The sequence below is a fragment of the Astatotilapia calliptera genome, chromosome 22 (assembly GCF_900246225.1).
Source record: "Astatotilapia calliptera chromosome 22, fAstCal1.2, whole genome shotgun sequence".
Taxonomy (NCBI): Eukaryota; Metazoa; Chordata; class Actinopteri; order Cichliformes; family Cichlidae; genus Astatotilapia; species Astatotilapia calliptera.
Window position 1 is genome coordinate 33,782,254 of NC_039322.1, and position 14,952 is coordinate 33,797,205.

Sequence of the window (14,952 nt, forward strand, 5' to 3'; positions counted from 1 at the left end):
ACATACATACACACACACACACACACACACACACACACACACACACACACACACACACACACACACACACACATATATATAAATACAGAGACAATATAAATAAAATATACGAAGGGGATAAATAGAATAAATAGGAATAAAAAATAAAAATACAAGTGAATGAATTGCACATTTCAAGTATTGAGTCTATTGCACTGTTGACTATTTACAAAAGTATTGCACAAAAGGTATTGCACAGTGAGGTGAAGAGGCACTACAGCTTAGTTGTTCCCCCCTCCTTTGTCCTCCTGTTTCCCCTCCCTCTCCCCTCCAGAGAGGAGTTAAACAGTCTGATGGCGTGTGGGACAAAGGAGTTTTTAAGTCTGTTAGTTCTTGTCTTGGGGAGAAGCAACCTGTCACTGAACAGACTCCTCTGGTTGTTTATGGCCATGTGCAGAGGATGCCTGGCATTGTCCATAATGTCCATCAGTTTCTTTAGTGTCCTTTTCTCTGCCACTGTCACCAGGGTGTCCAGCTTCATGCCGACCACAGAGCTAGCCTTCCTGATCAGTTTTTCCAGCCTGGATGAGTCCTTCTTTGCTGTGCTGCTCCCCCAGCACACCACAGCATAGAAAAGTACTCCAGCAACCACCGACTGGTAAAACATCCTCAGGAGCTTCCTGCAGATGTTAAAAGACCTCAGCCTCCTGAGGAAGTACAGTCGGCTTTGGGCTTTTTTGTACAGGTGCTCTGTGTTGCATGACCAGTCCAGTTTATTGTCCACCCACAGCCCGAGGTACTTGTACTTGTTGACCACCTCCACCTCTATATCTATATACATATATAACCATGTATAACCGTTCTGTATTGTGTGTTAGTTGTGGCATTCTAACATGCCAGGCGGGGAGTGTGCCGATAGTGTTAGGGCAGCTGTCCCTTTTAAGAGTTCTGATACCTGGTGACATCACAGGAAGCAGGAAGTAGTAAGGTTTAGTGAAGTTTGCACATGGCCAAGGAGACTGCCATGAATCCACATGCATCTGCCTTCAATCCTTCGTCTTTTGGAGCATCGTCTGTATGTATATTGTTTATTTGATGCTTATCTGTAGTTCTGTGGTTGTATTTTGTGACATGAGGGAAGTTTAATGTGTAACTTTGATACGTTGTTGAAACCACATGTTTAGAGCACGGCTAATGCTTATTCTTGCAGCTAAAGTGCTACGCTACGTTGATTTAGATTATTGTAGACTTGTAGGTACAGTGTATATGTAAGATTTAAAGAATATACTGTAATTGTAATTGTGTTATGTTTGTTTCAGTTTCACACTTTCTACATCATTAAACCTGTGGACAAAGAGTAATGGTCTTCAGAGTCTTGATGGAAGAAAAGTGTTGAACCTTGCTGCCGGTTCCTCTTCTGTGCAGTGTGAAGAGGGAAAGACAGTACACCCTGGCTGCACCAGTCTGTATGCCAAACATCACTGAATGTGTGAATGTTAGCTAGAAAGCACTTACACAGAGAAGGCTTATAAAAAGTGCTTGTATAAAGGGTGAAGGAGGCAAGTCGTGTATAGTGCTTCGAGTGGTCAGACTAAAAGCGCTGTGTAAGAACCATCTACGTCTATCTGGCCGAGGCCTTTACATGTGGAGTTCACTCCGGCTTCCTCCCACGGTCAAACATCCAGGTAGTGAGGACAGGTTAACTGGTGAGTCGAAATGTGAGTGTGAATGGTTGTCTGTCTGTGTGACAGACTGTCAACCTGTCCAGGGTGGGATAGGCTCCACCCCCCACCTGCAACCTAAATTGGATAAGCGGAAAAACGTGGATGGAATAAATGACTAAATGCGTCGTTGTATAACTGGGTTGTGCGTTAGGGTACATGAAAGTTGTCTTATAATTGATCCTCCTCTCCTCACCTCAGCTGGTCACATGGCTGCCCCCCTTTCTTCTCTGCATCCATCCTTCTTATCTGAGTTCAGATTATAGCAGCAGCGCTCTCACTGGTCTGTATGTAGGTTTTTCACACGTTGCTTGAATGAAACAGTGTAAAATGTCATGTGTTGTAGTTCATCTATAGGACCATGTAAATTCAGTAAGTGACCATGTAATTTGTTTAGAGAACGTATGACAGAAGCTTTTGGTTTTATCAGCTGTGGGTTGGTGGAGGTTTACCAAGAGCTAGTGTGACACTCGCACAAATCTCTGATGTTACACAGCAGTGTACTAGTGTATCTGCTGCATCCTTCAGTAAAAATAAATGAACCAAGCCGTCACATGCATATGAAAACAGATGTCAACTGTATCCAACTCTGAACCGCTTCTACTGCTTACAGCATATGAAGCACGTAGCTGGTAGATTTACTGGAACATTCAGAAACTGAAGAGTCACAGCTTTGTCAGACTCACTTAGCATAGAGTCAAAACGAGAGTTAAAACATACTAAATATGTGTGATGGTGATTTCTGTCCCTCTGATCACAACTCTGTTCTGTTTTTGGTTAAAGATGTTCACACAAACATCGGAGTAGTTTCTGTGGTTCCCCTGTGAGCCTGCAGCTCACTGCGTGGTCTACAGTGCATCGTTGTTGCGGTTTGTGAACGCCTTCATCTTGTTTTCAGAAGCACGGGGCACGCCTTAAAGCTGAGCAATATACCTACGAGAGAAAAGAGTCTCATTAAGAATGAACACTGTGGATTTTTGACAACCGGCAGCTGTTTTGGAAAAACAGATTCTTCACAATGTTTCTTGTAAACAGAATTAAGTTTCCTCTTCACCTGACTGCCACAGAGGCCGGACTCATACCTGTATGCTGTAGCAAAGACACGTGTCAGTCACTCAGGAATACAACACAGTGTAGAAATGTATGATTTCAGATCTTTTAATGATATCCTGGTGCTGGGCTGTGTGGTTCTTCTCCACCATCATGGTGATGATCGGCTCCTCGTGGTTTCACGTGCTTCACCCTCACCTGTCTTGTCGGCTCATCCGCAGTATCTCGTCTGGAAGCTCGTTCAAGATTTCTCTGAAATGACCACATTTCACTTCACCTGCTTCTCTCTGGCACCACCGCTCTGCCAAAGCTTCTGCTAGCCCGTCCTTACCTATTTACTCTCCACTTAGCTGCACTTTATTGAACATTACTGTCAGCTGCCAACTCCCTCCGTGCCTGGCCGACTTCCCCATAACCCCGCCCCTTTACACCTGCCCACTCCACAATAAAGTTGGTCTAACTGCTAGCACCGCTCCAAGCCTGCTCCATGGCCCCAGCCCGAACTCAACCATGACAGACGCAGGGCCTCACATCTGACTCAGGACACTTTGTTATACAGATCATCACCTCTCTGCCACCGTGTGAGACAGTTGGGGTAGTATTGTTTGTGAAGAGTAACAGCTGTGACACCTTTAGTTTTTATGTTATTTGGTAGATTTCCTGTGATGTCTACTCCTGGAGGGCTTTGGCACCATGTGAACACCTGTGGATGCTTTTGTATTCGTCTTTTTTTCTTGCTGAAATTCTGCATTCTGCTCCTGCTCCATCAATCTTGTGAAAAGGAAATGAGTTTTGTGAATCTGTATTTATAAAAAAATGAATGTTTTCCTTCTCACTGTCACCAAAGCACCTGCTCAGAGGGGCCATGTGATTGTTGGGGTTTCTCTGGATTATTGCAGAGTCTTTACCATATGAAGTGCCTGCGTGACTGTTGTTGTGATTTGGCACAATATAAATCAAATGTAATTGAATTCAAACTCTGATGATGTTTTAGGTTATGGCTGCACGGTGTACACATGAAAGACCTCGCCTCAGAGGGTCACAAGCTAAGATCAGCCCAGTCTCACCCCCACAAAATACAAGCACTGCATAAGGAAGAGCATCCTGTGTAAAACTTATACCAAATCTAATAGATCCACCCACTGTGGGGACTTCTTGGGAAATAAGATAAGATAGAACTTTATTAATCCCTCGGGTGGGTTCCTCTGGGAAATTCGGTAAGGGGAACAAGGATGAAAGTAAATTCACACTAGATTCAGTCAAACACAAAAACTCTAAAACAGTGACAGATAATAATAACTATAAGAAGAATATGTTTACGTCTCGATGCTCAGTCATCTATTTAAATAAATCTCCAAAGGTTGATTCTGTTCATCTGGAAGTTTTCAGTAGGAGAAACGTTTCATCATCAGGTGACGTCTCCAGTCTCAGCTGACTGCAGGCTTCCAACCTTTAAACAGGACATTTGCACAATGACTGAAACCAGCAGCACTGAAGGAACAATGGGCTGTGAGGTCAGTTCCTTCATCTCATGACCATCGACGAAACGTTTCTCCCACTGAAAACCTCCAGATGAACAGAATCAAACTTTGGGGAATAGTATTTTTGCCTCCACCAAAGAGAGTGGGGGGGTTTGATCTTGCTTGTGTGCACGTTTGTCATTCTTTTCGCCTGTGAACACCACAGTTCACGAAGTTTTGAAGCACAAGTGTAGAGTGGAATCATCCATCTTAATAACTCACCCTTGGAAAATTGAGAACAGCCTCAGAACTTAGCAATTATGAAGGCACATTTAAAGTATCATGTCACATTTGACCTTTGACCTGTACTTCTGAAGGTCATAATCATCATAATAATCATGCCATGTAAAGCTCTGCTTCTAGCTGCCATTGTTTGTGTTGACAACATATCAGCATAAAGGAACGATCTGACCACTACTGTGAGCCCACAGGTCAAACTGTCACCTTTAAAACTCTACTGCTGTTGTTTATATTAGTAATATTAATGAAATGATACCTGTATGTGGGGACTCATGTCACATTTGACTCTGATCTCACTTTTACATCTGACTTCCAAAATGTATTATTTTCAGTGCACTGCAAAGTCCTTACAGGACATGAAAACTACAAAGAACAGCAAATGTACAAAATATAATAAAAGTATTAAAAGTAAATACGGCCTGGAGGGTGGAGCTGCCTGGGTGGAGGTTTTGTTTATCGTGCAACACCTCTGCAAATACACACACTGCATCGTTTTAAGCTAGCATGACATGAAAATGCTTGACTACACGCACACACACACACACACACGCACTGCACCGTCTCAATCTCTAATTTCTTTCTTTCTTTTGTGGTTGTTTGTTTGATTTGCTCTGTCGTGCAGGACGGGTCAGGGGTTAGCACTACTATGCAGACTAGTTTACAAGCAGACAATAGAGAGGCAGTAACGTGAGAGCTGTCTGCTGTTCTCAGGTTTCTCTTTCACTATGTAGGTCAGGAAAACAATGTTTTAGCTAAGGTGTTGTCATCATGACCTAGAAGGTTTGTTCACCTAGTAGTCAGCATACCAGTACTTTAATGGGGACGAAGTGGCCTTGCATTTACGTCATAAGCCTTTTTCACCAGTTAACCATGGAAAGTCTCAGAGAATCAGGTTATGGTCCAACAATGTCCCTGGTCAGCAGTAGCACAGAAAGTCCATATTTGTTCTGGGTACTCGCTTTGATTTAAGCGAGGGTCCTGCATGATAGAGCTAGCAGGAGACTGGGAACAGGCTGGCCGCTCGATTAATGTGTAGCTAAAGGAGTTACTGGTTATACTGGTGATCGTCTGACATTGCTGCAATTGTAATAAGTAGCAGTAGAAAGTAAGAACATGACACATTTGGATTTATGAAGCAAATGTGTTCAAACACCCTGATGCTGAAATATCGGAGTCCTTAAAATAGTCATTGTTTACTCTGATGACAGCTTTGACATGAACATGGTTGTATCCACCAAAACTGTACAAAACTGTCAAAATGTTACTTATTATTATTACTTATTATTGACAATCTTGACAAGACACAAATGAACAACTACAGGCCGATCTCAAATCTCCCAGTTTTAAGTAAGATAATTGAAAAAGCAGTTTCTCAACAGCTCAGTTACTTCTTAAAACAGAATAATTGCTACGATGCCTTCCAGTCAGGTTTTAGACAGAACCACAGCACTGAAACCGCTCTGACCAAAGTGTTTAATGACATATGTCTGAATACAGACAGTGGAAAAATGTCAGTCCTAGTTTTACTGGATCTCAGTGCAGCATTTGATACAGTCGACCACAACATATTACTCAAACGACTGGAGAACTGGGCAGGTCTTTCAGGAACTGTACTAAACTGGTTCAAAACATACTTAGAAAACAGGAAATACTTTGTATCAATAGGTAACTTCACAACTTGCCTTGCCTATTAGAGATGTCTTCAAACGTTTGACTCACATGGACTGTTACATAGTTACTTGGTTTCTATCTGGTTTTTACATCAGTTCTCAAAGTTTAAACTAGATTCATCACTCTTTCTTTCACCAAGAGAATCCAGTGTTTTGTTTGCCAAATTTGACTTGCAGGTAGAAAACCTTCGACGTGTTTGATGTGAGGTTGTTTTTCAGGAGACGGGGTCGGTCCCTTAGTTCCAGTGAAAGGCACTGTTAATGTTTCAGTATACAGAGACATTTTGGACAATTTAACGCTCCCAGCTTTGTGGGAACGGTTTGGGGATGGCTCCTTCCTGTTCAATGACTGCAGTGCACAAAGCAATGTGGGTCAATGACTTTGGTGTGGAAGAAGTGGAGTCCTGACATCAACCTAAGAGAACACCACTGGGAATAATTAGAGCAGAGCCTGTGAGCCAGGCCTCCTCCTAAACCTCGCAAAGGGTGGGTGGACGTCGCATTAACCCTCAATTCAATTCAATTTTATTTATATAGCGCCAAATCACAACAAAAGTCACCTCAAGGTGCTTGAGGGATGAAGAATGGGATGTCACTCAAGTTCATATGCATGTCAGACCACACGAGCAAACACAAATACACCTTCAGAAACATATTAGAACATTGGTGACATGTTCAATATTTTACCTGCTGTAAATTGTGGACGTTTAACTGTATTTTCACAAGTTTCCTATTGATAAAGACCTGTGGTCATTTACAGTACACCAGTAAATATATCCATATCTTTCCTTATATATTCATATTATATTAGAGGCATTATTGTGTCTAATCATTTTTTAATCATAAAATTCAAACTAATTTCACCTTTTCACCAACAGATGGAGTCTTTCCTCTACTTTGTGCTAGTGTCAGCTATGCAAGAATGATTGGAACTTATTATTGGATCTCCCACTGAAACTTTAAAATAGATGTTTTTAGGAGCAGCACACGGGAGACATGACGGCTGCTGCTTACTGCTGTAGCGCAATATCGTTTTTTGGGTTTTGCTGAATTGCATTTTATGTGTATTTATACTTTTATATTCACTATTTTAATCTGTGGAATGAATGAATGAATTTAAGTATGCTAGTCTGCTGAAATCCAGTTCCTCTGTACAATGCCTGAGTACAGCAACAATAAAGGAATCTTTATCTTATCTTATCTATACTAGAGATGGCACGATACCACTTTTTTATATCCGATACCGAAACCGATATCATAAATTTGGATATCTGCCGATACCGATATGAATCCGATATAGTGTTTTTTAATCAACAAAACTGTTTTTTAAATATCTTGCTGCATTTTGTATAAGTTCATACTCAAGTTTAAAACAACAACTACACTAAAGCTATTCTGTTATACCTGTATGCAAAAAAAAATATTTCATAGTTCAGCAATACTGATCAATCTAATAAACTTAAACCTACACCATCCTCCCTATTCTGGTATTTTAAAGAGTACTTAGCGTAAATATTAAGCAACCTAACTAATAGGGTTCCAACTCCCAGCAACAACAAAAATAAATAAATAAAAAATAGGGAACCACCCCTCACGCTCCACCTCATGATGCTTAATCGACGTAATCAACCTTAATTTGATGCAGTGTGAAAAAAAAATGCACAGAAATCAATTATTTTTCAAGAAATATTAAATAGATTCAACATCTTTCTTCAACAAAATTGCAGACTGCACAGATGGTACCTTCCCAAAGGAAAAAGTACTATAGCTTACTAGGGTATATATATTAGACTTAATAGTCACTATATACAGTAATGGACTTCTATTTATTTTGCATCAAATTAAAACTTTGGGTGTCAGATAATTATTTATTAAAAGCTAGACATTTTAAATGAGAATAAGAAAGAAAAGTATGTCTTTGTGCCCCCTTTTCCCTGTTAATGCCCTATCGGCCCCCCTGGCTAAACTTTGCTAGATCCGCCCCTGCACAGTTACCAGCGTCAGCTACGTAGAAAAAGATCCTCGAGTAGAAAGTAATAATAAATAAATTCTAACAACAGCTGATCAAGCTTAAACGTGCTGCTGTTGTTCAGCCGCTGGTTTCCTCTTTCTGGTGCAAAGTGAGCCAAAAACAAACAAGAGACACGGACTCGCGACAGAAAAGCCGATCAGCTGATCGTTAAGCAGTTTCATGATTGAAGTAGCAGCCGGAGAGCCAGAGGCAGTCGCTCGTTAAGCTTAACGCAGGAATGCTTTACAAACATTCAGAGATGGACTTACACACTTGCTTTACTTCGGGGATAACTTTGTCGGAGATGAAATGCCGGGTTGCTAGCGAAGCTCCACATGCTATCCAGACCACCGACAGGTCCCGCATGCCACAGCTGCTCTATCACGTGATGCATACTGCTCCGACGTGCTAACGTTCTGAGGTGAGTTACGGCGTGTTGCAAGTTTTGTGAGGTGCTTTCGTGATATTTAATGGATCGGATTACATTTTTTATTTTTCTCCGATATCCGATCCAGTAATTTAGGTCAGTATCGGACCGATACCGATACGTAATATCGGATCGGTCCAGCTCTAATCTATACTGTAGCTATCTTGTTTGACCTGGATACATTTTCATCCAGAACCTTTGCTTTTATGGAGGTTTATGGCTGCACACAGGCTTATTGCCTGCCACAGATTGTAGTAAGCTGTATATTAGTTATGTATCAGTCCACTCCTGATAGCACAAATGAAACTTTTATTTTTCTGGTATTTGCATGAATGAGATAATTTATTAAGGTTTTTTTCTTAAATGACTGATACATTTAATACAAACACTGGCCCAGTTACAGGTAACATCTATCTTAAACTGTGTCCTGAAAAGGTCTCTTGCATGTCAGACTGAATCACTAAACGGAACAGGACCGAGGTTTTAACTTCTTAGATGACATTTAGGATTTGGCCTTGAGCTCTTGCAGAATTCCCTCCTCTTGTGCGTTTCATACATCATATATCATCACATGCTATATATTATATTTCCAAAGCAGAATGTATCCTGAGGGAGAACCTTAGTGTTTTTAACAAATGTAAACATGTGACTGATATCAGGTGGGATTCCCTGCACAGCTGCTGGGACTGTAGGATGCGGTTAAAAGCAGCTGGGATTTGTTGCGTGGAAGTAGAGGTGGGAGTGCGTTGATCTTAGAATGGTTGGTCAGTGCTGCTCAGGTCATCTATAAGACGTATGGTGAGATACGTCTTATAGATGCAGTAGCACAATCTGAATACTTTTTTCAAGTAACAAGTAAGGGATTACTATTGCAGAAAAAGTAGTTACATTACAGTTACATTCCCGTAAGCACGCTGCGGTACAGCGTTACTAAACTGTGATTTTGTTTGTGAGAGTGTCTCGTGACAATGACGTACGAGCGTGTGACGTCCGTGGCAGCAACAGACGTGGATAACATGGAGTGATGGAGAGAGTACGACCGTGCAGCGTTGCGGAAGTAATCAGATTACTGTGAGTTTGAATCTGTTAAAAGTGACACAAACATCAGCGTCTGCTGTTCACTCTGTGTGGGAAGGAAACTTCTTTCTGCAGCGAAAAAATGAAACTTCAAATCTGAGCGAGCAGCGAGCGCGCCGCCACGGCAACGTGACATTCACCGAGAAACCCCCGGACCCCCCACTGACATGACCGCTGTGGGCAAACCTCCACCCGCCCCACTCCTGATAAACAGGTGGCAATAGATTTAAGAGCTGCTGAGTCTTTGATTCTATTTATTTTCTGCTGTGTTTTACTCGCATCTATTTGAAAGAGTGTAAACACAAAACATGATTTTATCTGCTGGAACATGCAGACGATAGGTTTCCATGTTAATGTCTGTTAATGGCAAGATGGCGCCGATTTTTTAGCTGGGATTATGCCCAACTATGATAGAGTTCTTATTGTTGGAGATTTTAATATACATGTATGCTGTCCTGATAAGCCACTGGTAAAGGACTTTTTAAGCCTTATTGACTCTTTTAGCCTGGTACAGTCCGTACGTGGCCCTACACATGAGCACGGACACACATTGGACCTTGTTCTGTCATATGGTGTGCCTGTCACTGACTTGGAGATTTGTGACTGTGCACTCTCAGATCATATGCCTGTGTTATTCAACGTTGGTTTGACATATACCGCAGTTAGATCTGGCGCTGCTACTCGGTGCTGTCGGGTTATTAACCCCGCCACTGCTGTGCAGTTTTCTGCTGCTTTTAATCAGCTCGGCGGCCCTTCTGACTTTGTCTCCTCTGATACAGAAGACCTACATTCCTGGTTTTATTCTTACTGTCAAAAAATCATGGACTCTGTGGCTCCTTTAAAAACCAGGCAGCTTAAGGCTAAACCTGAGCCTTGGTTTAATGAGAGCAGTCGTGCTGTTAAGAGGGAATGTCGTCGAGCAGAACGGAGGTGGAAAAAGGATAAACTGCATGTATCATTTCAAATTCTCAAAGACTGCTGGCATCGCTAACAGAACACTGTTAAAGAGGCAAAAAGGGAATATTTTGCAAATATTATTTCTTCCAACTGTCATAACCCACGTGTGTTATTTAGGACCATTGACACTGTTCTTAATACTCCTTTGAATGTCTGTTTGGAAGTTTCTCCTGAGATTTGCAATGGTTTTCTGAACTTTTTCATTGTAAAGGTTGTCACCATCAGGGCTCTTATCACAGCTCCTGACTCTGACCCCTCTGTCTCTGTCCCTTGCGCTGCTGTTTTCACTCAGTTTGAGCTTGTGACGCTCTCCACTTTAGAGGATGTGGTTCGCCATATTAAGCCCACAGGTTCCCCACGGGATCCTGTCCCTCCACAATTCTTTAAAGAAATTTTTCCTAGTATACAACAGTATGTCCTTGACATTATTAATAGCAGTCTGCCTTCTGGTGTGGTTCCTGCAAATTTCAAACATGCAGTAGTACAGCCACTGCTTAAGAAACCTGGCCTTGATCACACAGTTTTAGCGAACTATAGGCCTATTTCCAAGCTGCCTTTAGTCTCCAAGGTTTTAGAGAAAATTGTTTTTAGTCAACTGAAAGATTTTCTAGATGAAAATGGCATCTTTGAGGTTTTTCAATCAGGTTTTAAAACCCTTCACAGCACAGAATCTGCATTATTAAGGGTTTTTAATAACATCCTTCTGGCATGTGATTCTGGTAACCATGTTGTTCTTGTCTTGCTCGACCGAACTGCTGCCTTTGATACCGTAGACCACAATATTCTAACTTCTCGATTACATGATGTAGTGGGTATTGGTGGCACTGCACTCAATTGGTTTAGGTCTTATTTATCAGATAGAACTTTCTCTGTCAGCCTTCTCGGTTACGAATAGTCTTCTGCTCCTCTGTCATGCGGCGTCCCACAGGGCTCAATTTTAGGGCCACTGCTCTTTTCATTGTGTCTACTGCCTCTGGGTTCTATCCTTAGAAGACATGGGATCTCATTTCATTGTTATGCCGATGACTGCCAAATTTATTTGCCACTAAAACACAAGGATGGCATCTCCATAAAACCTCTCTTAACATGTCTAGATGACATTAAAGCTTGGTTGGCTCTAAACTTTTTAAATTTTAATGAAAAGAAAACAGAAGTGTTGGTGTTTGGACCCAGTGGTCCCTGTGAGTCCTCCTCTGTTGTTTTAGGATCCCTGGAAGTCTATTTTAAATCTGTTGTTACTGACCTTGGTTTTAAGATGGACAGTGATTTTAAATTGGACAACCAAATTAGAGCACTGGTGAAGTCCAGTTTTTATCATTTAAGGCGACTGGCAAGACTAAAATCTTTTCTTTCGAGGCAGCACCTTGAAACAGTGATCCATGCTTTTATTTCTTCCCGCCTGGACGACTGTAACTCACTTTATGTGGGGGTCAGTCAGTCGATGCTCTCACGTCTGCAGCTGGTTCAAAATGCGGCTGCACGACTCCTAGCAGGAACTCGAAAAAGAGAGCATATAACCCCCGTGCTGGCCTCTCTGCACTGGCTGCCTGTGTCTTTTAGAGTTCATTTTAAAATTCTTATGTTTGTTTTTAAATGCCTTCACAGTCTTGCCCCGCCTTACCTCTCTGAGCTTCTTCATCCCCACATACCCTGTCGGTCTCTCAGGTCAGCTGACCAGCTGCTCCTGGAGGTACCGAGATCCAGGAGGAAGCTCAGAGGGGGCGGGGCCTTCTCTATTGTGGCTCCAAAATTATGGAATAATTTGCCCATGCATGTTAGAGAGGCCCCTTCACTGTCCACTTTTAAATCACGTCTTAAAACCCACTTTTATTCCTTGGCTTTTAACCTCAGTGAGACTCAGTTTCTCTTTTAATTGAAGTAGTTATTTAATTAATGATTTCACTCTTCTTTTATTTGTGTTTTATTTATATCTCATGTAATTTTATTTTACAGTTCCAATGTACAGCACTTTGTGTCAGCTGTGGTTGTTTCAAAGTGTTTTTTAAGTAAATATGATGATGATGATGATGATGATGCATAAAGTTAAAAATATGAAAACTAATAAAACAAGTTTAAAAAATACTTTTTCATTGGATTCAGTTTCATATGATGGATTATGCAGAAACAGTCGAACACGGCTGAAAGCTAACACTGTTGCTTTATTACATAGTCAGGTTGTAACTCATGTTTTTGAAAAACAACTAAGTAACTAATTACTTAATCAGTAATGTAACAGGATTACTTTTTGGAGATGTAATCAGTAATTAGTAACTAATTACTTGCCCAACACTGATGGTGAGGGGTCCAAACTCTAGCAACCACAGGTAGGCCTGCAGTCTGACAGCAAAGTGCTCCAGAAGCACAAAATGATACTGTGTAGTCTTTACGATCAGTCAAGCTCTCGTTGAAGAAAGATCTTAAATCTGATTCTGGATTTAACGGGGAACCAGTGAAGTCTGTGGTCTCTGTTTGCTAGTCCCTGTCAGACTCTACCTGCAGCGCTCTGGATCAACCACAAGCTTCTTAAGGAAAACCGAACTTCTTTTCCTGTTGGGTCGTTTCATGATCAATCTCAGAGTCAGGATGTTTGACGCCTCAAACTTCATGAGCACAGAATGACTAAAAATATAACTGCAACAAATAATCATTTGCTTCCTGTTTCTATATATATTTCTTTTTTTCTTTGACCAACTTTGAGCATCAGTGTCACAGTTTTTATCATAGTTTCATATAAATAGACAGTTTTACATTCACTCAGTTTTGGCTCTCTGATTAATCCAGGGGTGTCCAACCCCAGGCCTCGAGGGCTGGTGTCCTGCAGGTTTTAGACGTGTCAGCTGATTTAAACGGCTAAATGACTTCCTCAACATGTCTTGCAGTTCGCCAGAGGCCTGGTAATGAACTCATCACCCAGGGTGAGATCTAAACCTGCGGGACACCAGCCCTCGAGTTCCCCACCCTCTGGATTAAACAAATCCTATGGCTCTTACCCAGCAGGCATACAGAGCTCAGACAGAGCTGATGTGGGTCAAAATCATCCAGGTGTGTTCCCTGCTAACCCTGCAGGTCGAGTCCTGTTGCACTGGTTATTTCACAATTTAGACTTTAAAATCACACAAAAAATAACCAAACCACTTGAACTATACTGAGCTGGTGCTGATGTTGTTCTTATGCTTAGCCTAAAGCTGCACCTCTTCCCGTGTTCTCAGTTGATGATAGTCACCCAACAGGAAAGCAGCCGGGCATCCAGAGGAAGTGTGGTGGAAATCCAAATCGTTCTGAACCAACCGTCTACCACGGCACAAACGAGCAGATGAAAAGCACAGAATGAATTCACAGGTTGGACTTCAGTCCTCCTTCTAGTGTCCCTGCTGGAACCTGGAACTGTGAACGAACTTCTACGGCCCACCTGCTCACTTCACTTCAATTTGTCCTCAGCACATCTTCACATGAGCATGAATCCCGTCACATACACAGGAATACTTTTACTTCTTAAAACTCTGTTTGGATCAGTCACCATTTATTTGTTTTCTAAGTCATCCAGTGTGTCACTGTCACTCTTTCTGCACCACACAGGTCAGACTGTGCAGGCTCTCGGTGAGGCCTGTTCTATTAGCATCACGGTTATTCTAACACCCGATCCTTTGTACTGGTTAATGTAAACATACTTTTTATTTATTGTATTTTATTCAACATGAGCAAAACTGACCCAGTGTCTTCAACCCCAGGTAACGTGACAATACACCCACCTACTACAGAACTTAATGAACCTTGGGTGGGGAAATATGGAGCATGAAATCAATATGGGGGGAGACGCTGATTGAAGCATCCCTCGTTGCCAGACTGAGTATTTCAAAATCTGCTGTTCTATGGAGCAAAGCATGTGCCAGGTACCACTCCTCACATACTTATGAGAAACCGAAGCAACAGATTTGCTAAATGTTTCGTGGGATGGCAGGTTCAGAGTTTGGTGTAAACAACGCTCAAGCACAGAGGCAGCTCGCCTCCTCCCAGCGTGTGATGGCTGTTTGGGCTTCTTAGTACCAACTAAGAATCACTTCGATTACAGCACTAAGTACAAGGAAACTACAGTGCTTCTAAAAGCCTGCAATAATAATTAATGTGCAATAATAACAGTGTGCAATACACTTATTTTTTTATTACCAAGTTAATATACTGTGTTGTGTGGTTTGTGTTGCGTTGTGATGTCTCATATCGTGTCGTGTTTTTTTAAAATGATAATCTCTTTAGTTTTTAACTTACATTTTCAAAGACGTTGAGCTGCAGCTCATCTGAATTA